The sequence below is a fragment of the Anser anser genome (assembly GCF_964211835.1).
Source record: "Anser anser genome assembly, chromosome: 6".
NCBI classification, from domain to species: Eukaryota; Metazoa; Chordata; class Aves; order Anseriformes; family Anatidae; genus Anser; species Anser anser.
The window spans coordinates 12,293,536-12,318,368 of NC_139726.1; the positions used below are offsets into that span (position 1 = coordinate 12,293,536).

Genomic DNA, 24,833 nt, shown 5'->3' on the forward strand with positions numbered 1-24,833 from the left:
TGACAATGTTTAAAGACATTTTAGTCTTTTTCTTCCTCCCTTCTCCCTTTCCAGCTCTTTGGTTTGGTTTAGTAGTTCTATTTCACTTCCAGCAACTATATATTATGCATGCACACTTCAGTAAAGCTAACAAGAGTTCTGCAGCACACTAGCTTTGTACATAAATACTCCTCTTGAAAGCACAAAATCAGATTGCAATTGTTTAATAACAACTGCTTTTGTCAGAAAAGAAATTAGACTCTCTGAAACGTACTTTTTTTATGGGGACATAAGCCCTGTAGATACTTCGCTGTTGTTTTATTAATCTGATGATTCCTTATATATACACAGAAAAACATTTAAAGAAATTATTTGTTTTGCCTGAAAATTGTCCTTTCTTGTGTGTTTGGTGAAATACTGCTGAATATAATTTCCCATTTTGGTTAATGTTACACTTGCTTGATTTATACCACTGGGCTGTTTATATACACAGGCTTATTTCTTAACAACCTAGAAACAAAAGTGAAGTTTTGCTAACATTTCTAATGCAATGAATGTCTTGCATTTAGAGAGGATATTTTTTTAGAACTTGTAGCAGGAATTTGATCATTTGGATTTTATTTGTAACTCCTGAGTCTGACTCTAGTGTTCTAAATGTCCTGAAAATACAATTGTTCCTTTAAATTTAGAATTTCTGGAGACATGTGGCTGCTAAACATGAGATAGGTTTGATAGTAAAATAATAAAATCTCAGTTATGATGAGTATTTATGCATCAATAAAGTATTTATAGGAGAGTGCTAGTATTAGTAGCTGTTAACTCAGAATTCATTGATGGATGAAGAGGATACACATTCTGCCTCCAAGAAATATGAACCTACATCGGCTTTCCAAGAGGCACTTCTGACTTACAGAACGATTGTGTTTGGGGGTAAAAAGAACAAAATAAACAAAAAACACACTTCCGCTTCCTGCTGGGATTACTGTTTGAGGTTTGTTTTCAAGGTGGAAGGGGAGAAGAGCCAAATCTGTTTTGTACTGCAACAAAAATAATCAGTCAGAAAACTCTGACCACATCACTGCATGAAACGGAAACCGACCAGTGAGATGCAAGAAGGGCTATTTAGAGTGCAAATATAATTCTGTATCTGTTAGCAGCCACTAGCAATACTGACATGGCATAAAGACATCTACAAATCTATAGTGTAATTTTTTGCTTCTACAATTTTTTTTAGCCTTTCTAAAACCTGAGCAACTTAGTAAAAATAAAAAAATTCACTAAACATGTCTAAGTTGCAGGATCTGCACTATAAGGTGATTTTTTCTTTATTTTCTTAACTAAAAGTGTGTTTCATCTGGAAACCAATTATTACAGTATCAGCAAAGCAAAGGAAAAAGCCCAGAATACTGCTTTGTTGCCATCTCTATTTCTTCATGCTTGCATTCAAAACAGCTCTGATCTATGAATAGGCTTTGACTTTCTGAGGAGTGAGGATGGGACCAGGGGTAACACACTCTATTTCTGTGCTGGCTGATGACAGGATAGCTCGGTAAATGACAGAACTGGAGCCGGGAGGGTATCATACACAGCGGCAGCTGTCACAGGTTCCTTGCTGTGAGTGCATGTGAGGGACTTCAAAAGCTGGAGTTCTCCAGGGATTCCTTGAACTTGTCTTTGTTTTTCTTGTTGTTGTTGTTGCTCTTTCCCTGATCATGGTTCTATTCCTGGCTTTTATATGTTGCTACATCTTCTTGTCCCTTCTGAGTCAAATTGGGAAGCTGCAAAATATCACCTGATTTCCTTTCTAGAGGGGATATGAATTTTTAATCATTACTATCATCCATTATCATCATTATTTTATTGTATTTATGTAGTGCTGCTGGTCTGGCTGATGTTTTTATGAAACAGTGGAAAGGAAGGTCCTAACCTAAAGGACCTCACAGTCTATTTGTGAGATAAGTGATATTGCAGTTACATCAGGATCTGGGAGCTGATGGGAGCACTAGCCTAATAAAGCTAGGGGAAAAGGAGGTGTCACTTAGGGTATATTTTCCTCTTAACTTGTCTGTATATTGACTTGCCTTACCTTGCAACAACAAAAAAAAGTCTGTTGGTTTGTCTGATCAGCCATGAAATTGGCAGCAGAAATACAAGATAAACATAAAGACTAAACAAAAACAGATAAACTTCACTCACTTAAATTCAACTCAGACTAACACAGTCAGGTTCCCTAACCTTATGTTGGAGCTATTCTCTCAATTTGTAATCTTAGGAAAGCAGAAACTAGCAGGCAGTTTTAAACATGAGTCCATCCCAGCAAGTGTCATTTCTTTGACAACTTGGTTTATAGGTGAGAATCTCTAGTGGACAAATTTGGGCTTAAACTGCCCCAAGCACAGGTCTTGTCTCCAACAGCATCAGACTTACATGTCACTGCAGCCTTTTAAGTTGCATCACATACATTGATCCATGGTATCCATCCATACCTTCCTTCTTATGATGCAAGGTGAATGTATTTTGCTTAAATCTCCAGGAAAAAAATATATATATATATGTATTAAACCAGTTAGGCTAACATTTGCTGATTCACAGAGATGTGCAGCTGACATACACAGACCAGTTAAAAATAGGGTAATAAAATTTGCATGGCAAAATGAAGGAAGCACTGTAATAAATGTAGTCATCCAGGGATTGCTGTAAAATATTTGGAATGGAGATGATCAGTAGCTTGACTACATGGCCTTATATGCTGTCCAACACTCAGGCTTATGTTGAGATCATTTTGGATTCTGTCTGAAGACCACTTGCAAATTTCAGCTGGGGAAGAGTATGTGTGGCTTTGTCTATTTAAAGGAGATAGCTGAGGTCAACAGGTAAAATGCACTTCAATATCTTTCCATCTGTTTCTGGGTGTAATTCAGCATAATTTATGGCTCAGTTTATCCTGGGAATATTTGAAAGCACTTCTTTCCTTTTGTCTTGTTTCAACACTTGCTGGTGGTAGCGGTGGTCCTAAAGTTGGAAGACCAGAGCTGCGGAGACAGAGTTGTTTGCTGTTGGGGCAGATAGACAGGGCTCTACTGGAGCACTTGTTCCTCAGCATGTCATAGGGAAATAACTTGATTTAAACTGCTGGCTCTTTTGTTGCCTTAGAAAATACTTCCATTATAAGATGATGGCACCTCCCTCCTCCACTCACATGCCTCACTAGCTCCTTGCATCCATTTTGATGTGTAATCTCTTTCCTAAAGGGAGGATGAAGATTTCAGCTGGTTAGCCCCACTGCCACCTCTCCATGGATCTGCTTTGTTACAGGATCAACGATATCACACTGCCCAGGAACTCAAAAGGGACTTTAGCCAAAATGATAAAAACTTTTATTAGTTTGGACAGCAAAATTAATTCAGCACATAATCTTCTATCTTATTCCCCCCTTCCCTACCACACATACATACTGGAAAAAAAGAAATTTGCAAAATTTTGATTTCTTAGAGTTTGTGATGAGACTTAGACATCCTTCTAAATAACAAATTATTTGACCCATGCTTCAGGGTTGGAGCAAGTTAAAATTACAAAATACTGACCCTCTTCAGAGCAGATTGTCCTGATGATCCTTTTGCCTTTATGCAGAAGGCATGTATGGCAAAGCAAAACAGCTTCCAGAGCATTCATGTAAAAATTACTCTGATCCTTTTTACAAAAGCTTTGAAAAATGATCCTTGAAAGAATGTTAGGAGAAAAAGTTTTATCTCAGTTTTAAAAAAAAAAAAAAAGTATATTTGCTGAGTTATCAAGATGCCCTCTGTGTTTGTGTTTTCATTCTTTAAATTGTATTTCTCCTGACAAACTTATTTTCAGTCATAGTAATGAGCTGATAAACAAGGGGTAGCAGTGGATAGTTGCAGAGTGAATAAAATAATTCAGAGGGGGAACTTTTTTTTCCCTGAAGATCATGTCAGCTCTTAAAAAATTTATGCATCTAGCCTTGAGATATGAAAGCCATACGCATAAATAAATAAGCTTTGGAATGCATGCCATAGGTTTTGGTAGTGCTGGAGATATTGGGGGAAAAAATAAAAAATGAAAAATTGTTCATGACTACTGAAGATGTAGTTATACTGGGTGTTATAATTAGACAATGAAGAAGCTACCACTAATAAATCTGTTTTATGGCTTTTGGAACTTTCTCTAGCCAAGAGCATGAGGATTTTTTACTGAATGTAAATCTGTGTACCAAGCTCACTGCTGAGCCTATTAACCACATACAGAAATTTGAATTTTTGAGGGAGAAACATGTCCTTCCCACAGAAACATGTCACTATCAGATGCAAAAGAGAGAGAAGTTAATAAGACATTTAAAAGATACAATGCCTTTACTGCAAACTAGTTTAAAAAAAATCTTCATGAAGTGGTTCTTGTCTATCCACTTGTCAACAGCTGTGTGGAGTACCCTCAAGTGTTAACTGATAAAGCTCAGAAGTCTCTTAGCCACCTCAGTCACTTGCAGTCTTGATGCTCTGATTTAGAGGTACGTTTACATGCTGTACTGAAGAGCAGTCTTAAATTATTTTGCAATAGTTCTGGGACAGGAAGGGAAGGATGTCCTCATGAGGTTTTATATAAGGAAACTGTAGTATAATTTTTAAAGTCAGTCTTAATTCTGCTCTCCAGAGGAATATGTGTGGATCTCAGATAGCAGAGCTGCATGGTGGTAGGTGGCTTCTTGCATCTATACAAGACATTGCCCAACTTTTGGTACCAGCTCTGCTTGAGTACAGAAGGATGTTGTCACTGTAGCAAGCTGATGAAGGGAGTGGATCTGTGTGCCTTAGTTATTGTAGTATAAACTTTTTTTTTAATTTAGTATATTCCTGAAAGCAGGAAACTAGGGTGGGTGAGGAGTGACAATGTTTTCTCTCACAGAACAGGGGAGGATAGAAGGGACAGATACTTCAGACAAGTTTTTGAGTTTGTTGTAGAATTTATGGGTAGAGCTGTGGTGCTTTGACACAAGGCAGAATCAGGGATGGAGCATGGCTGTGCTTCAGCAGCTGGGGCAGGTAAGTATGCTGCCCATACTCTGAACTGGAATGGCACCAGCCAGTGCTGGCCTGGAGTCTGCAGATCTGCAAGAGGATGGGTCTGTCACCAAATTTGTATTCACAGCTAGAAGTCCAGCCAGAGGGTCCTCTCCACTCCACACTGCATGCTGAGCTCACCTTTGCTACTTTACCGTGCCTCGAACCTTCTCCTGGGCCTGGGACTTCTTAACACAGGTCTTATATTCCCTAGCAAAGACCCTTGGAAAGCAACCAGGAAAGGAATCACTTTCCATGTTTTACAAAGAAAGCTCTGAGTGCTGGATTCTGATAATGAAGTAGGGTTTTTGCATGGTAGGTAGCACTGTAGGATTTACTGTCTGCCTGTCAAGTGAGGCACTGATTGAGGAGAGCAGAGGGGAGCAGTGACCTCCAGGTCTGTTTCCCCTCCTTGGTGTCTAGACCTTATAGAATAATGCCCTTAAGGTTGCTATTCACTTATAATTGCAGTTTGTCATAAGTTGGCAGGCACCTCTGATGAGAACCTGAAGAATACTTGTTAATGCCAGTGATCCTTAGGGTCTCTTGAAGGTGCATTTTAGAGAAATCTGAGCAAGGATCTGTCTGTCTGAAATACTACTTTATTTAGTGGAATACAATACTGTCTATTAAAAATAGAAAGAACAGAAGGGAACCTGTCAGGAAAAAAAATACCTATCCCTCCAGAGCCGGGTACTGCTAGACCAGTCACATGATTAGAAATTGTTCACAATAACACTGGAAATAAGTTTTGCAGTGGTCTTTTTTTTTCTCCTTTAAAAGGCAATCTGTAGGAACAAGTGGGACTTGACTGAATTTTTTCAGTCATTGATGTGACATGTAACAATATGTTAATTTCATAGTTCCTTTAATATTGAGATGCTTTCAAGAGTTGAATGAAAAATCCTTCTTTTCCTGGGAGAATTATGTACTTTTTGATTTTGTGTTCCATTTTTTTTCTGAGTTTTCACTCCACTCTTTTTAAATTGAAAATACCTTGCTTCTTAGTAACCAGGCAGGCAAGCTTTTTCATTTTGGTTTCTGTTGTTAGTGGCAAGGGTTTTCTGAGGTAAAATGATTTTCTTTATTTGAAATTCCATCTGGTTAAATAAAAGTAAAGCTTTTGAAACCATCACTTCTAATCATTACCTCTTGCAAAAGATTTTATCTATGTTTTACATAATATATACCTGACAAGTTAGATGCCAGCATTTAGAAAACCTGCAGTCTTTTTTCACCTTTTCTGCATGTTGCCTACACCTTGACAGTATACAACTTCATAGCTCAGCCATTAACTTGAGCCTTGATGGTCTCTGTGTCAATTTGAATGTATCCCTTCCCTCTCTACTTCTAAAATGAGTGAAAAATAAATTGTTTTATGGTTGTCACCATAGCATGCCTAAAGTCAGTGTTTGTATATAGACCTGAATATAGACATCAGGCTGTCCTCTCTCAAGAGTAAAATTTGAGGGTCTAATATTTCATTTTCTAAATCTTTCTTTTTAATGCATATTTTAGGACAATAATTAATTCATGTCAATTTGGCCAAAATTATTTTGATCGGAAAAACAAACATGATATTTAGCAATTGCAAAGTTTCATTTGAACGCTTTTCAAATACATTTCTTCTTGCTTTACTGTGAAATACTGCAGTTAATTTGATGACTATTTTTTGTTGTTTTGCTTTTCATTAAGTCAATTATTACTGTTTGTGGTTTATTTATTTAAAGATCTAGAAACAAAATCAGACTTTTAATTTTTTTATTAGACCAAAATTGTAATTCTCTCCCTTTCTTCCTTCTTGTACCTTCCTAATCTTTTTATTTATTTATTTATTTTTAACAAAGAGAAAACAATTATTTTGGATGTCTAACTGTTGTAGGTAAGTGGTGGCATGTGATGGCTCTTTGAGACTGGTTTATTCACATATGTATTTTGTACTAAAACAGTCAAATCTCTTTGTTATCCTGAATGCTTTTTCCTGATGTTTAACCTTTTGACATGGAGCTCTTAAGGATTTTTTGCTTACATGCTTGATGCTGCAATGCATGCAAGTACCCCCGAGCTGGCTGAGACTCCCAAGCTATAGTTCTAACAGAAGTCTTAATTTGTCTCAATAATTTATTTATTATAAGATTATTCATCCCTTATCAGGGCAACAGTGGCAGCATCATGTGATACATATACCTTTGGAAAAGTAGCATCTCTTGAGTCTCTTCTTTCCACAGTTCTCATAATGTCTGATAGGTTTTTGACTCTTGCTGAAATCCCTTCTGACCTGGACCTGAGAGTTTGTAAAATTGTTCCCTTATGTTTTCATTCCTCTCCTCCCTCTTCCCCACACGTTCTTTATACACTTTAGAACAGCATTTTCACACATTATTCATGATCTTTCTCATACTTTTTCTCACATCTGTGCACATCTGATGCCTGTTTTAAGCAAATATCCATAGTCTGTATTTATAAGATGGAAACCATGTCTCAATATCATTGCTATTATTTCTTTATCCTGTTAATTTCACACACAGATTCTTGAGAAAACTGGTCTTTTTCTAAGTGTTTCTTTCTAGTTGTTATATGTTCAGGCTATTTTTTTTTCTGCATGAAGAATTGTTCTCTTCTGATATTCATTTCCAATTCATATATATTCTATGTTTATCTTTAATTGATTTTTCTTTATACATCACACCAATAACTTCAGTGTGACACAGGTCATTGGCACTAGCAAGTAACAGAAACATAACTGTTCTCATAATCACTCTCCTGGTTTTAATCTTCCTTGGACACATCTCCAATGCATTTTTGTCCCTGAAGACCTGGGGCACTACACTAGCCAGCGTAGTCTATGTGCTGAATGCACTCAGAATTCTCTCAAAACATGTGAGACCCCAACCATTGCTCTCAGCTAATGGGAGGAAAAGGGAAATGGAAGAGTGACAGATCATATCACATAGATAAAACCATAGGAGAAAGCTAAACAATACCCTTTAGAGCCATGAGTGAGGAGTGTGCTGCCTTGAAGACCTCTGCAGTGAAGGGGCATCCAACCTGATGTGCATGTTTGAAGCACAAGATGGAAGAGGAACTGGGAGCATTGTGGGACACGAAGCACATGATTTCCTGTGCTTATACATGCATGAAGTCTGTTGCTTTGTGGAAATGTTGCAAAAGGACCTGTCTGTCCATTTGAACTTAATGAATAAAAATTAACTGGTGATTTATTAATATTGAGATCTGGTTAAATAGCACTAAATGTTCCAGTGTGGAATGCTGTGGAAATTTTAGTACTCAACCTCCATTGAGTGTACTGGGACAACTTCCACTACTACAAGCCCGATATATCAGAACCTGTATTTGAAAATAAAATTCATTTCGTACATAATCTGGACTCCATTTTCACAGCATCTTTTGGGTAGGATTTCTGAAGTTTAGGTATAAAAATTAAAGGGATTTTGACTAGACAGTAAAAGACTTTAGATTGAAATGAAGAGAAGGAAAATAAAGTTTAATTCACGATCTTATAATTCTGCTGAAACAGATCAAGCAAGAGAACATAAACTGTTAAATGCTAAAGTAAGGATTTTAAAATCAATGGAGTGTTTAATAGAATTCAGTACAATGCATGTAAAATGGGGGAAATGTGGCAACAGGCAAATATGGAATGAGTAAAAGCTTGAATGCAGGTTGGTTACATAATTAAAACTACACAAGAAAACGAAAATGTCAATAATCCAACCAAGAAGGCACACAAATATAGATTGGTGTCTCACTATCAAGGAAAAAAGTTATTAACAAACCAAAGCAAACCTAAACTTGGAAAACAGGGCATTGTGGGAAGCACATTAAAAAAAAAATCTAAAATTCTCTAATTCTCTAAGCAGGCAATTACAGCAGGTTTTTTTTTTTTTGATGACCTTGTCATAGACCTGGAGGTCTGAGACTGAGAAGCTGGCAAAGATGTCTTAATGCAAGACACTGATATTTTGGCAAAGAGGTAAAAGTCTCAGTTATAGACATGTTGAATACAGACAAATCCTTCTTATCATGGAACTTGTCTTCATCACAGAAAGAAATGATCATTCTTTTCCAGTCACTGATTCATTGTTGTGCCTTTCCTGTATGCCCAAACAGGCTGTTTTTTCCTGTGTTCTAGCTGACCCCTTTGATATCAACAACTGCAAAACTGGAATTTATCATGGGCAATGAGATCCAGCTGTCTTGTCATGCTGACATCAATTGTGTTCCCATTCAGCTGCTGTTGTTATGGGAGCATGGCTGATGGTCCCAATATAGTTCACCTGACTCTTGTCTGATGTAGCACTATGAATAAGCAGCATCCTCATCTGAGTTGGGGCATATCAGCACAGTAGCAGTTATATTCTAAGACTGTTCTGTGTTTACAGAGAAAGAAATGTGGATAATCATGAGAGTTTTAGGAATTAAAATATCTTTGCAAATTAGAGATTTGAAGAATATCTTTTCCTAAATAATGGGGTGCTTAAAAAGAAGCAGTTAGACTAAAGGAGTCTGGGTTTTATTTTAGAAGTCAATGATGTGTCATACCTTTTTAGAAAAATTTGATTAATTCAAAATCTTACAGTAACAAAACAGGCAGAAATGGATAGAAACCCAGTCAGCTGTTCACTTCATCATACATTAATCCCTCTCTGAATGAGGAGCATCACATGTAATTTTGGGTGACATCACATAAGCTAGGGCTTACTGGTCTGCTCTTCTCTTAAATGGCAATAGGCTTGCAACAATTTGCTCCATTTAATTTATTTCACCAGAAAAGTCCTGGATCCAGCAACTGGCTCTAGGAATATGGGGTCAGCTAAAGGAGACTGGTTTTGTCTGAATTCAGATCTAAAAGCTCAGCTTTGGTGTGTATTCTTTGATGCCTGATGAATGTTGAACTTGCACAATGGCCTTCTCTGCAGGGCCATCAAGCACACCTCTGGGGCATTGGCTGTTTTCACAGCCCTTTCACAACAGTGATATTGGGAGACCTTTAACTTCAGCCACATTTGTGGAGAACACTCCAACAGATTCCAAAGATAAGGATGGACTGGACCCCATCACCACCCCCAGACACTTGTGCTGAAAGCAATTACATGCACACCATAGCTGAACATCTGCCTGATGATTAGAAGCAGTGCATGATTTCCTTATCACACTTTGCTTGTGCACACAGCTTTTGCTTTACTTATTAAACTGTCTTTATCTCAACCTATGAGTTTTTTCCCTTTTACCCTTCCAATTCTCTTCTCCATCCCACCTTGGGGGAGTGAGCAAGAATCTGTGTGGTGCTTAGCTGCCTATTGGGGTTAACCCACAACAGCAGTTTAACCTAAAACTAACAAATTTTATCTCCTTTCTAAAAAAAAAAATAAAATAATAATATGTTATACATCATATACACTCCTTTTTTCCTCAAACTGAAAAACAAGTAAAAGCTTCATCCTTTCCCTCCCTCTCCCTGCCCAGCTCTACATATCTCCATCCATTTTCACATTGCTATTACCTATTTTAATCCATCCATATTAATCCTGTGGTGACCTTCAATGATTTCTGTGCAGTGAGTCCCTGAGATGAGCCTGCACATTTAGGATGATTTGTAGGATTGTCTTTTCTATTTCTTGCCGATGTCCTCAAAGGAAAATAATATTTTGCCCCAAGAAGCATGAAAATACGTTTTCCTGACAGGTAGAGAGAGAACATTTTTGTTATGATTGACAAAAGTCTCAACAGATATGAGGATAAAAAAAAAAAGAAAAAAAAAGATGAAATTGGGATGCAAACATATTTAAAAGAGGATAGATCTATTTGCTGCACAAGTGGAAGTGCCTATACTCTGGGCCTGTTTCTGTTGGCATGGTTATTTAACAGTAATTTTGCACGGATATGTTTCTGATCTCACTTGCATGCATACTGTAACATTAGCATATCAAAGCTTCTCCTTTAAGGCTCATGAATCACCCTGGCATGATTACTGCACATAAGAACAGAGACGGGCACTGATATAGGGGACTCTGTACCTTAGGGACTTCACTGCTGACAGCTGTGGGTAAGGCTCCAAGAGTGGGAAGCCATAGGATAAGCTAATATGGATTTACAGTGGAAAGGGGCTAAGATACAGTGAAGTTACTGAGGGACAAAAGCAGGCAGTTATGATGCCTGTAGAACTCCATTCACACTAGAAATGTAGTGTTTGTGTAGCTTTCAATTAAAATGTGTTTTCCTTACATGTACGCACACAGAATTACACATTAATTTGATGTATCTCCTAATCTAGGAACGAACCATGAATTTAAAACAAAACAAAATAAAAAAACAGCTATAACAGTAAACAGCTACATATACTTTAAGTTGAAAAACATCATTTGCACCCTGTTTCCCCTGGGTGAAGAGCAAGAACCAGGCGGAGTACCCAATCAGCATTGCCAGCAACACAGTATTTTAGTAGTCCAAGGCCAGTTCCAGCTGAGCAAAGGACCTGTGCTTTCTTTTCAGAGATGGGAAAGGTGGAAGGGTGCAAACAGAATGGGGGAGAAGAGGTCTTGTTTCTCTTTGTACTACCCCATTGTGGCTGCTTTGCCAGGATGCTCCAGTGAAAGTATTCAGGCTGCACACAGGTTCAGACTGCCCTTAAGAACAGTCCCTTAATGTTGGCCATATATATTGTATGTGTAGTGTCTTTGACTGCAGTGAGTTACTCTTGCATCTGAGTACTATTTAACCAGCAAGAATGTCAAAGTCTGGCTATTACTGACTTTTAATTCATGTTTGATCAAAGCCCCACTGATACATCTATCAAACTTCCTGCTAACTTAATCCCTGCTACTCTCATTCCAAGTAACTGATTCCATTCCCCCTGTTATGTTCAGCCTGTTGTAAACACCAGCACTTCCTGTAACTCTGTTTTTTTTTTTTTTTTTTTTTTTTACCCTTCTGTTTAGTAATCTCCCAGCATTTTTCCATGACAAATGCGTTCATATTGCTGGAAAGCTTCATGCTTATTGCTTTTGTCATTTAAGCCCTTCTAGCACTGTTGCCCTCTATTATCTTCTCGGTTGCATAGTTGTACTGAACTAATACTCATCTGTCTGGATTTTCATGCTTCCTTTTTGTATGTTTCTACCTGATTTCCCACAATTTACAGATTGGTATTATTAGCAGATTATTAGATATAATAATTACCTGTGATGAATTAATCTGTTTCTCAGGTTAAAGAGCTATCTCTTAATTGCATGAAAGTTTGCTCTCTTTTATTCACAATTTACTAAATAATTTGACTAGATGATGGTTTGATGTATGGATTCTGTTAAACTTATGTCTGTAGGCCAACTGTGAGGTAAGACTTGAAAATCATTCTCAGAGCCGAGCCATGTGACAGATCCTCAGGCAAAAATCTACTTGAATCTTTTCAAAGATTCTTCTGGAGTCTTCCTACAAAGTGTGAGCATAACATCTTAATCCTCATCATTTTATAATTTATTCTTTTATGGTTGTGCAATAATGGTTATGCCGTAAGAATGACTACAACTTTTATTTTGGTGAACAGCAAAGTTCTAAAATTGTTTCAAAGACAACAGAGTGTTCTTAAACTGGGGGTTCGGTTGTGGAGATGTATTTATATTTATACATCTGTAATACCATTATTTTTATATTATTATTTGGGGGAAGCAGGTGATCAACGAGCACGTATTGGAAATATGTAAACCTCTCTATAAATAATGATTAGGATTAAAAAGGATTAAAAACAATTTTAAAAGCCAGCAAAACAAACAAACAAAGAAAAAACCACATTATTACAACTGGATTTTGAGACAAATCATGTGTTTGTTTGTTTGTTTGTTTTTTCTTTTGTATCTGCAGTGGCTAGAATGAAAGTCTTCATGATTGATGTTAGCTTTCAATTTGATGACTTGTTCCAGTTTGTGTCACAATATTTGACTGATGTATGAGTGCATTGTGTTTTGTTGTGTTTTTTTTGTAATTCAGTGATGTGTGACAGCATCACTTTGAGATCAGTACAGAAGCAGGGCAACACGTCAGCATGATTCATTTAGTTGTTTTACTGTTAACACTTATCACCATGTTGGTAGAATGATCAGGTAGCTGGCACTAATGTCATTATACAAGGACCATTTTAATCACTCACTGAATCTGTATAATGTTTCAAAGATGTTTTTTGTCCATATTTAAGAAGATAACTTTGCAAAGTTATCCAACGCGTGCCATGAATCAGCAAGAGGGATGATAACAGCTACAGGCTTCTGGCTTAACATTTTCTCTTTCCTTTGCAGACCACATAGCCTGCCTGATTCAATACAAACCAGACATTCTGCAAACTGCTGAGTCACAAGGACATGCTCGTTTCAGTAACAGCCTTTTGTAAGAAGTGAGTATTCATTAGTCTTCTGCAGCAAACAGACACCTGGTACATGAAGACTACTGATTTGTTCTACTTTTCAGATAGTTTTATTTCCACAGGAATCATGTTATCTGGATTAGAAATTAGCTATTGACAGTAAGCAGTAATTCAAATTGTGCAAACAAGGCAGCACTTACAGATGTTGTCTGTGGTTTGAGTCATTGCTACCAAATTTTGTTGTTCCTGGGTCTGTTTTACTTTGGAAGTTTAGATTGCCACTGATGGACTTACCCTTGAGTCTTCTGTGCCAGAAATCACAATGTTAATTCTGGTGTTTTTCAAGATCATTTGGTATCTTCCTGGTGTTTGTTTGTTTGTTTGTTTTGCTGTTGTTTTATTTATTTTATTTTGTTGTTGTTTGTTTGTTTTAATCCAGGAAAGTAAGACGCGTCCATTTTTATGGAAGTATTTGCACAAGGCAAGGTTGACGAACAGCTGTAGATAGAATGATCTATCTAAACTGAAAAACTGAAAGAGAAAGGGACAACTTATCTCCTAATTACACTGGGAAGATCTCATAAGTGTCAATTGAATCTTCATTGAGTGTAAGCTAAACAGCAGTCTTTTTGATTAATTTAGGTAGGTGTCACCAGCATGTTCAGGTTTCATTTCAGTTAGCTTCCCCCAGCACAACAAAAAAGCCTGTATGTCTGGGGAAGCAGGGTACCATCTACTTTTAGCTGGTGTGTAAATGACATCACACAGTATTGTCAATCTCCACTGATTTTATGAGCTTCTTTAAGAGATAGTCGCTATAGTCAATGCCACTTGTGAAAGAAGGACAAGTTTTTTATAAACTTTTCACTTCCATGTTGCTATGAATCAGCCTCCACTTGCTCCTACTTAGTTATAATTAGAAAACAGAGTTTCATTCTGAGCTGCAAGTACACAGCTGATTGCCTGCAATGCCAGAGAGGCTGAGCAGAAACATGCATAAAAACAGCCTGCATTGTAAGGCGTGCATGAAAACAGCCTGACTTACTGAGAAGTGCAATCCACAGTCCTGAAACTGAGGTCAAACTACTTTTGTAATTTTATTGCTTCACATGAATGAAGGTTTCCCAAACTTTTAAAGAGAAGAGAAGAAATTAGAAGGAGAATTCACTCTATCTTTTTATTTTCTTGTATTTCTTTGCTGCTTCAAAATGTTTATTGATGTTATATTTGGATAACTTGAGGGAAAATTATTTTTCTGTACTTATTTAGAAAAATAATCCTCCAGTAAAGCTTGTCACTATCACTGTATTGGTCAAGACCACCACCAACAACAAACCATTTACTCTAAACTTTCCACTTCTTCCAGTGGTGCGTTCCTGGCTTGGTTTTGTTTTTGTTTTTTCAAAATTCCTGAGGGTGAAGGGGCTCTCCTGTGGCATATAAGAATAACTTTGAGAAGAATATGAGAAAAGTCTGCCTTCACCTGTTTATCGTAATCATTTCAGCAATCCCAAGATGTTCTTGAGTAAATATTTTCTTTAAAATGTTTCATTACTACTATTCTTTTCATGTTCTCTGCAATATGAGTGTTTTTCAGCTATCTCATGTAGGCTCCGTACATATGCATCTCCAGGAAGCATACATTGCACCATTGATCCTTGTTTTGCTCACACCTATAATTCTTTCATGCTTAATAGATTTCATCCATGGATAAGTATTGTTTTAGGCTTTTTGCCAGTGTTTAATCCTATGAGCCAATTTTCTGCATAAGGCAGTTACAGCAGCTCTCTGTGGAGAATATTCTGGCCTTCATTTATATGGAGAGACCTAAACTAGTGAACCTGCATAGGTTAATATGTAGAGCTAAAAAGAAGCCTCAAACCACATCTGAAATCTTTTAACTTTTGCAAAATAATTTCCAAGACTACAAACTGCTGAGTTTTTACTTGCCTTTACTTATCACTCTGAGTATGAAGGAAAGAGTCAGTGTTTCTCAGAGAACCTCATCTCTCTGGTTGGGGTAGCATGGACCTGGACATCTCTGTGACATGTCTTCCTATTAATTCCTACACTAAAAGAACAAATCAGAAGTTAGAGACCTGAATCTTATCTGCATTTAGTTAACTGTGGACAAAGGGATGCTGGGAACTACATTCTCTGAAAATGAGAACCAATATGGATTTCCTGTGTTTCTTTTTTTTCCTTTTTTTTTTTTTTCCCACATATATTTATGGTGTGGAAAGGTTTTTTGTTTGTTTGTTTTCCTAGTTACTTTTTAAATTGTTGGCAAAAATGTAGAAGCTGAAATTTGTGTTAGCTTCAGTTACTGACCACTAGGAAGGGAACAATTTTTTTTTCTGATATTAATGACATGCAGAATTCAACAGAGTCATAAGATGTTATATCACTACTATATTCTAGGTCAGAGATTCCCAACAATTTTGGAGACGTTTTGTTCTTCACTTGTAAGTCCCTTCCAAATCAAGGATGTGCATTTACTGGGTCCTCTGTTTTGTTTGTTTGTTTGTTTGTTTGTTTTTTTGTACTGTTGACCTAAATCTCCTTTGTCCTCAAAGCTGTGATATAGCGCATCAGCTGCCAGCAATTTTCTTAAACGGAGTGGGTGAAGAGCAGGACAGTATGTCAGAAACTTATTTAAAGAAAGAAAAAAAAAAAAAGTGACGCTTTTAGTCCCTATAAAGCCAGATGCAGGTTCTTCAGGATTAAAGCCACATTTCCATTGACGTTAATAGAAGTTGGTGAAGCCCAAAATATAAATACCCTATTTATGTTTTATTCTCTCTTTTTTTTTCTTTTTTTTTTTTTTTCCTGTAGGAATCTCCCCTGTCATATCTAAATTTGGCATCCTGAAAAATATGAACATATTATTCTGAAGTGTTTGTCACCTCCTACACTAGTTTAACAGACCCAGAAGAAACACTTTTTGTAGTGTTATAAAAAAAAAAAAATAAATCTAATTCCTGGAATAATCTTAACAGCATTTTAATAACATAATTAAGAAAGGGTTTTAGTAGATTAGGGAGAGCAAAACTGCAAGTCAAAAGAGCATTCATTTCAGCAAAAGAGGTGATCAGAGAACCATGAGAGTCTTTGTACAGACAGTAGAGTCATCAAATCAGTCCTTGTTATTGTTAGATCTGGTTACCAGCTTGTGACAAGGCAAATGTGTACAGCAAGGACAGTGGGAGAAGGAGAAGGCCTTTTAATGACTGATCAGAATACGAGGATTTGATACTTATGAAGTTTTCCCTGTAGCTTGCTGAGATGTCCAGTGGACCTCTAGACTCCAAATTACTTCCAGAAATAATGAAGTTTTTGTGAATTTCTTTAAAGTGTTCTTGTCCTTGGCTCTGCAATATTTCATATTTTTAGCATTTTTTTTTTTCATTAAGTTCTTAGCCAAATGATGTGCAAATGAGCTTTATCACTGTCAGGCAAGTGGTTTGATCTGAAGAGCTTAAAATCTCTGACAAAGTCTCAGAAGCTAAAATGGTGAGGCCATGTCCAACTTTGATCTAAACAGAGGATCTCTGCAGCTGCTCAGAGCCTCTGTGCTCTTTGATGGAGTGAGATAATGCCAGGCAGGGCTGATGTCCTTTTTTCCTCTTCTTCATCCTGAAAAATGTTTATTTGTTTTATTTAGTGCTCACTGTTTCCTCTCGTACAGTTTGTAGACATGTTAGACAAAAATCCACAGAAATTTCTCTCTTTTTTTTTTTTTTCCTAGTACAACTGCCTGACCATTGGAGGGCTAACCAAAAGTTAAAGCCTATTATTTTGGCATTATACATATGCCTCTTGAACACTGACAGGCATGACGCATAAACCACCTGCTGAATATGCCACATATTCCAGAGAACATATTCCTTATAAAGCTTCTTGTAAAATACCACTTTGACTTTTGTTCATTGAAGATAGACTTATTGCCAGCCAAACTTTAAAAAAAAAAAAAAAAGATACTGTGAAGAGTGTAAGGATGTATGTAGAAGGAGAATGTCTGCTCCTTTAAGTGTCCTTGCCTTGAACAGCCTGCGTGACCATTCATGTCAGCGTCCTGTCTGCGTGTCTCTGGGATATGTGCTCACCTTTGCTACCTGTTGCACCTTCAAAGGGGAAAGGGGCACCAATGTCCCCCAAACTGGGCAGAGACCCCAGGTCCCCTGGTGCTGGGCTGGGCCCCAGTGGCTGAGCAGCTTCAGGAGGCTATCGCACTCCTCACCTCACTTAACAAAAAGATGGCTCATTGCTGTGAGTACACTGACACTTCTATCAGACTTCTAATGAAAAAAAGAAAATGCTTCCTCACAGTAAAAGAGCAAGAGGAACAGTTTGAATTGTATATGATCTTTGCTCATTGTTATTTTACGAGTTGTTACATGAATGAATCTGCTTCTCTAAATATCAGATTCACAGATGTCCTTTGTTTGTAAAACACTTTGGGAGGAAATACATCAACAAATGCAAGTCATGAGCTAGTAAAACTGTTATTTTTTGTTGCGCTCTAGAAATGTTACCCAGTGGTTGTTTCATTTGTTATCAGGCTGGATATATGGAGGCTCAGTAACAGGAGGGAACATAAAAAACATGCTGTGTTTGAATGGCAGATGTCAAAAGAACCAGAAGCTGTTTCTCTGAAGTTTTACTTTTTTCCCTCTTTTTGAGACAGACAGTAGCACTATGTATTTGTTTCTGTTTGTAAGAATGTTTTGAATCATATCAGTTACTGGGAATATATTAAATGTATTGGTGCCAAATGATTTATTGCAAGAATTATTGATTTCAATGAAGTTTCAGCAGGAGATATGTGTGTGGCTTGTTTGTTCATTCTTTTTATTTGTAGCATTTTTAAAATCTCATGGAAGAAGGGGTTGGTTTTGCTATTGAATAAAATATTTTTATTTTAAGTATTTTAACTGAAAAAATAAAAGTGGATGTTAATTATGGATTACAGTATGCATTTTTTAGGATGTTCAATTTCAACAAAATGAAATTAACTATTTCAATTGTATAGAGATTTATTTTCAGATATAAACCAGTATTGAAACAGCATGATGCTACAAAATGTCATTGTATTTTCTGTTTTCACCAAAAAGGAGGCAAAAGTGAAAAATAGATTGAAAATGTAGTTTCCTACTACCTTTCAAGAAACATTGTTTTCTGGTGTAGTCATGCTGTTTGTATCCCCAGAATCATGATGAATAGCAGTTAACTTTCACTTTGGACACAATAGGATATTCACTCCATATGACCCTTTATAATGTAAGAAACTGCATTAAAGCCCCGACCAAAGTCACAGTACAGCTGGTGGTTTTGCCTCATTTTGTTCGGAGGTGCTAATTGATAACTAGAGGGGGAAGATTGGCTGTTGTTCACAAACAGGAATCAGCAGGATGCTCAGGAAGTCAGTAATTGCATTTTTCTCAAAGAGAAAGTGCCTCCACCTGATGTAGGTACTTGCAAAGCACTGAGGAAGAGCAACAGGCGTTTTGGAAGATAAGCAGCAGAGGATGTTCCTGTACCTTCGGGCCCTGCCACAACCCTAGAATGCTTCCAGATCTGAAATATTTCTTGTTGAGGAGTAGGAGGTCAGAATTGGGTACCAGAAACATTAAAGTAAAAAGTGTATAGGCTGGTGGCTGAGGACCAGCAGCTTTAGGGATCGGTCCAGAAGTGGCAGGCTACATATAGCTGTGAATTCAGCAAAGCTGGTATTAAGGTTGGGGTCTGGACTGAAGTATTATATGTACGAGGGGTGGAAGTGTATTAAAATCTTTGCCTGCGTTACTTTAACCATTCTCTATCCTGCACTCCCAACACTGTTGGCAAGGATTTTCTTTGATTAAGTTACAGGTCAAAATGAACCATTGTAGTTTTAGTAGGATTTGAGTAAAACTCTTTAGACCTAGAGGTTTATTATGTAGTAGTCAGAGGAAGAAATGAGGATGAGCATTTTTCCACTTGGCTCCCACCAGCTGGATTATTTCTAGTTGGCTGATCACGTCTCTTACACCTAGTGATATGAATGATGGGCTTAGTTAAAATGGCATGTGCTTTTTAATTTATTTTCCTTTTTTATTAAGACAATCCAGCAGACTGCTTTATTTTTTCCAAACCGCAGCAAGAACATGAGTGAATGCTCCTGGTCCCTGGGGAGCAATCATGCATTTATGCAGACATGCTCCTTAGCCCTTTGTGCCTTCCCCTTTTAATGCAAGGCTTACCAGAATGTACATTGCTGCCTGAGGTTTCTGCACAAGGGATGTGAGATCATGGGACGTGGCATGAGTGGTTAGGCTGCAGGAAGTTCATAGGCAGCTGAGTGGGACCATTGCTATGACAGAAATTGTGGCATTGCAAGAGGAGGAAAAAAAATCTGGTGTCCTGTAGGGGCGTGATTGATTGAAGGTGACTTGTATATATATGAAAAGTCCCAGCCTAGAAGAACAAGGCAATAGGAGTTAAGTTTATCTGTGCCTTACCTTTATTTTCTGTATGGTGACATTCTCTTTTATCAGGCTTGTGGTGGTGTATTGCTGCATATTTTTCCATACAGTCAGGCTGCTTCTGCCTGAATGTAATATATTGATATATATAAACTCCCTTGGTGTGCATGTATTTTTTATAGCGTTTGAGATGAGCAGCTCCCTACTGCTTTTTAGTGACCGCCTTGCTAAGCTGAAGCAGGACATAAGCACCAAATTGATGTTCTGCTTCTCTTTCTGGAACGAGCGGTGTTGTGGAGGAGTTTATCTGTCAACCTTGGTGTGGCCAGGCCCTCTGTGTTCTAGGTTTGTGAGGCTATGATCTGGTTGAAATTCATACTGTGTTGAACTTTTGCAATGGAATTTGATTAAAAGATTTTATTATTTTTTTTCTGTACTCCCCTTTTAGTTCTCTCAGTCTTTTCTCTTCTACCTGACACTGTTTCCCAAAGCTTTTGTATGAAATCAGAAACAAAAATAATACTGGTAAAGTAAGCAGAGAGCTCCTAAATGGTATGTCAGATAAGTCACCAAGCCAAATAAATAAAATAAATATATATATATATTTTTTTTTTCCTTTTTGACTGAGAAAGTTAAATTCTAAATCCTGCTCTTTAGGCTTTTTATTATGAGCTAGTTCTATTGAGAAAATTCATTTTAAGGCATAGTACTATGCATATATCTGTCAGTTCTGCCTAGGAACTTCTGAATTTTACCCAATTTCAACTAAATTTTACAGGGGTAAAAATATCAGAGCCAGTGTAGTGTATGGGTTTTTTGGGGGGGATGGTATGTGGTTGTGTGTTTTTCTGTGTTTCTTTTTTTATGAAACTAGTCAATGAAGAAAACTGGAGAGGATAGGAGTCCGTGCTTCCCTGCAGACAAAAGTTGTGAGGGGAACTCAGCTCTGGGATTAGACACCAGGGAATTCCCATTCCTGAAATCCAGACTCTTTTGTGTCCCAGGACATATTCTGTAGGGGTGAGATGGGAGTTAGAGTAAGGATTTGGGCTAGGGAAAATATTGAATGGGTTTAAGGTTTAAAATAATAGACTTGTTTTTTCAGAAGTGTTGTATCTGGAGCAAGGCTCTGTTGTGCAGACGTGGACACCTCCCTAGCCATCAGCACCCTCACCCCTCCTCTCCAGGGGAAGGAGGGTGCCAAGCATTAGATCTAACAAGGTGTGAATCACCACATTACAGAGATGACTACCTATTTGCTCTAGCTATACACCAAAGCTGAGAAAAAGACACCTGTCTCTGGGGTTTCCTGTTGGCTAGCTGGGAACTGCACCATGAACTCAGCTCATGACTGTTGTGGGACTCTTGGGCACGACACCTTCCACAATTCATAATATAGAAAATGAGAAGCCTAAGTATTGTCACAGTTCTGCCACAGTTTTGTATCTGGCCCTTAAAATCTAGATATTTCTCCACATGCGTGTAACTTCTTTGATTAAAAACAAACAAAAAACCAACCTGACAGCCCTTTTGTACTAAAAGGCAGGATGTGAGCCTCCCCTTCACTAACATTTGAGAGTGAGCAAAGCTATAGCAGCAGATCTTCAAGACCTGAAGGCACTTGTTAAATCCTGAGGTGGTTTTGCTACATAGCACAATGAGGATATTTGGAAGTAATGCAACATGAAGATTAATGTGAGGAGAAGAGTAGAATTAGTCATCCCTTCTGGTCCATGCAGTAATAATATATTTTTTTTTTGCAGTTTTTGATGAAGAATGTTCTCTTACATTAGTCTAGACAATGCAGTTTCTTTTTGTGTTCTCTGTCCTGTTTACTTAGCAAGAATTTCATGTTTCCTGTGCATATATGTGGAGTCAATTGTTTCACTTGGACATTGCAGAGTGTTCCCTGCAGTCTTCTGTTATTTGTCCCCATTGGATTGAACACAAGCAAACACTGAATGAGTAGACTTCAATGGCTTAGGGGCATTCAAGCTAAAATTAACCTTTAGCTGTGCCTTGAGGTAGGGAATGATGTGTATCATATCTCATGAAAGGTGGGCATTGGCCATGCAGGATAGCTGAGATTTGCTCTTGCTGACCTTTCTAGATTCTTAATGGCCTGTGACCTCCAGCCAAAGTGGCAAAAGATTGTACTTCATAACCACCCTTTGATTTATTCTTTTAATTGAAGTTCTTATAGTACTGCCTCTGTCTCCTCATATGGTACTTTCCCATCTGGTGTCTGATGTAGCTGCACCGCATGCTTCAGGTCTCTTTGTTCTTTATGTAACATCTTTGTTGAGAGCTATTTAATGCGGCTGTTTGCTGTTATCTTGAAAATTCACTCATTTCTACTATTTTCGTATGGGCAGGGCACTTCAGTCCTTGAGATAGAAGAGGTAAAACTTTTTTGGGGGGAAGGGTACTCTAATACTTTTTTCTTTGTAGCTCATAAAACACCTTCTGAAATTTAAGGCACTTGAATGAGGGGCAATAACACTTAATTCACATCTTCTGTAGCTTGTCCTGTAGCCAATAACCAGGGGCATTCATGATGACTCCTGTGTAGAGACAGAAAGTGCTTATCCAGATGATTTGCACAGGGGAACTTGACTTTGTTAATTACAGCACTAATGCTGTCAAATTATTTCAATGACAAAAGAGGAGGGAGGGCAGAAGAGGACTTTACAGTAAAGCAGCTCATGAGTATGGGAGACTTTATGCTGTTTAATCAATGTCATCTTGGCTTATCGACTAGGACTGAAATGTCTAGAGCTGGACATTGGATTTGACAGAGTCTGAGCAGAGGCTGTAACCCCTCAGCTCTGCAGAGAATGACTTCCTGTGCATCTCTACCAGGAGGTCAGATTCTTTCTGATCATCTACACTGGCCTTCTGCTTTTTCATATGGCCTCCTGGGATCTAGGGCTTCAGTGAAGCCAGGGACCAGGAGCATTCAATGTTTGTTTAAAGTCAGCTAAGCCACCTTGCTGCTGTCTTGGGCAGTTATGGAACACAGCTGTGCAAATGACTAATTTCTCAGTTTAACTGGAAGTCTAAGAACAAAATTCCAAAACTGTATTATTTTCTGTAAATTAAAATTTTAAAGAGGATAGGTAATCCTTAAACTCTCTTTTACCTGTTAATGAAGCATCAACTTTGAAAACCAAAAACATATTAAGTTGGGGTTTTCTAAGATGTTCTGGGAGAAGTTCCAAAGCAAGGAATGTCTCCAGACATTCTATATCTGAATGTACAGTGTGAAATGAATGATTTGCCTTGTAATGATGGGGGTAGTGATGTCAGTCACCTACGATGGTTTAATAAAAGTAAAACTACTTCTGATTTTTTGATTAACTAGTTTGTTTTTGGGACAGGAGTCCATTTGCTTGACTTAAGGCAGTAAAGTTAATTTCAGCCTTGTCCCTCACCAGACATCTAGGATTTCAGTTGGCATAGACTCCTCTTCTTAGTCAAAGGTTCTTCACCACTTATGCTGCTCTGGAAGAGCTGGAGCTTACTTGAAATGCTGTTGAGAGGAAAGATCAGTGAGAGGTGATGCTCACAAGTTAGTGTTTGAGATGCTAAATTCCATGTGGCAAATTTGCAAGGCTAATCTCTGTGGAAGGAAAGTGGCAGCTGATCTGACTCCAGAGTGTATCTAGAGAGATGAAGAGGTTAACCTGCCTGTCCAAGGTAATTGCTTGTAGCTGAGATGTGTGAACACTGCCCTTAGCATATTGAGTGTGACAGGCTGGCTCATGGTATATGGACTTTATCTGTGTGGCTGTACACAACGTGCTCTTTAGAGAGCAGGCTCTGAAAACATCCTTAATGGTACTTGCTGTCTTATGCTACTGTGTTGAAATCTACTTTTGCACGTGTTGGGGTATCAGTTCTGGGAAGGCTCACTGAGGATGCTGCAAGCTCCAGTGCTAGAAATTAAAGGGTTTGCTTGTGTGCTTGAGCACTCTCGTTGGCATGCTGCCTGCTTCTGACAACCAGCAAAGCAGGGACATCCTCCCCAGCAGATCAGATCTAAATCCCAGATATTCAGATTGATTTCCAGCACAGGCTGTGCTGTGTATAAATCCAGGATCAAAGAGGCTAATCACTGTTAATCACTGCTAATCAGTGTGATGGGGTCTGTAGACCTTTGCAGCCCAGCTTACTGGCTGGGGGGACAAAATGTCAGTAGGTGCTAAATCATTAACAGTTGCTGTTGAATTCAAGTGACTGCTGGTGTTGAATTTAAGTGACTAGTGTTGCAATCATACACCGCTAAAGAATGACACTTTCCAGAGCTCCAGCATCACCGTATATTTTTCCCAGCATGACTGTGCTTCAGGCTGAGGAAGTATTAATCTGCTTGAGCATATGAGTTCTTCAACTAAGTTTTCTCCTTCCAAACACCCTGCTGGGTGTAGTATTGGTTTTTTTATTATTAATATATATATAACTTTTTTTTAAACTTCATCATGGCTTAGGCTCCTGCAGTCTGGCACTTACAATCTGACATTTACACTCAGCTCTTTGACTTTAAGGAAAGCCAGCACTGGATCTCAAACCTCATTATCTGTCCTTATAGTTTACTCTTAGATACTCTTAGATAGCTGTGGAATTTGGGAAGCTTTCTGGTAGGCTACTGTGTAATTCATGCTTATATTCACAATGCACAGGTCTGATTGTCTTTCCTTTTTCTTCTTTCTAATTTACAAATAGCATTTCAAAATAGCAATGAAATGTGGCAGGTCGCACAGTTGGGAAGAATTATGTCCCCTTACTGGTAGTTAATGTACCCTGAGCTTTTGGCTTTGGTGCCTCATAATGCCACATGAGGCATGCAGTAACTGCCCAGAAACACATTTGTTAGCTGTCATGTCACTGCTTAATTATATCTTCTGTTTCAATGCATCACATGTAAGTCTGCTAAAT

At 37.9% G+C, this 24,833-nt stretch overlaps 1 long non-coding RNA gene across 13 annotated transcripts in view; it reads left to right on the forward strand.

The window, feature by feature from the left end:
* LOC310901738 overlaps positions 1–24,833 on the forward strand; it is a 283,646-nt gene that overhangs the window by 58,953 nt on the left and 199,860 nt on the right. For 5 of the 13 annotated variants that reach the window (XR_014586092.1, XR_014586093.1, XR_014586096.1 and 2 more), the window contains exons 4-6: positions 12,400–12,515; positions 13,367–13,461; positions 13,871–19,037. This is a non-coding gene — a long non-coding RNA (uncharacterized lncRNA). The remainder of the gene's footprint in view (positions 1–12,399; positions 12,516–13,366; positions 13,462–13,870; positions 19,038–24,833) is intronic. The other 8 variants (XR_014586094.1, XR_014586095.1, XR_014586101.1 and 5 more) reach the window with 5 other exon arrangements.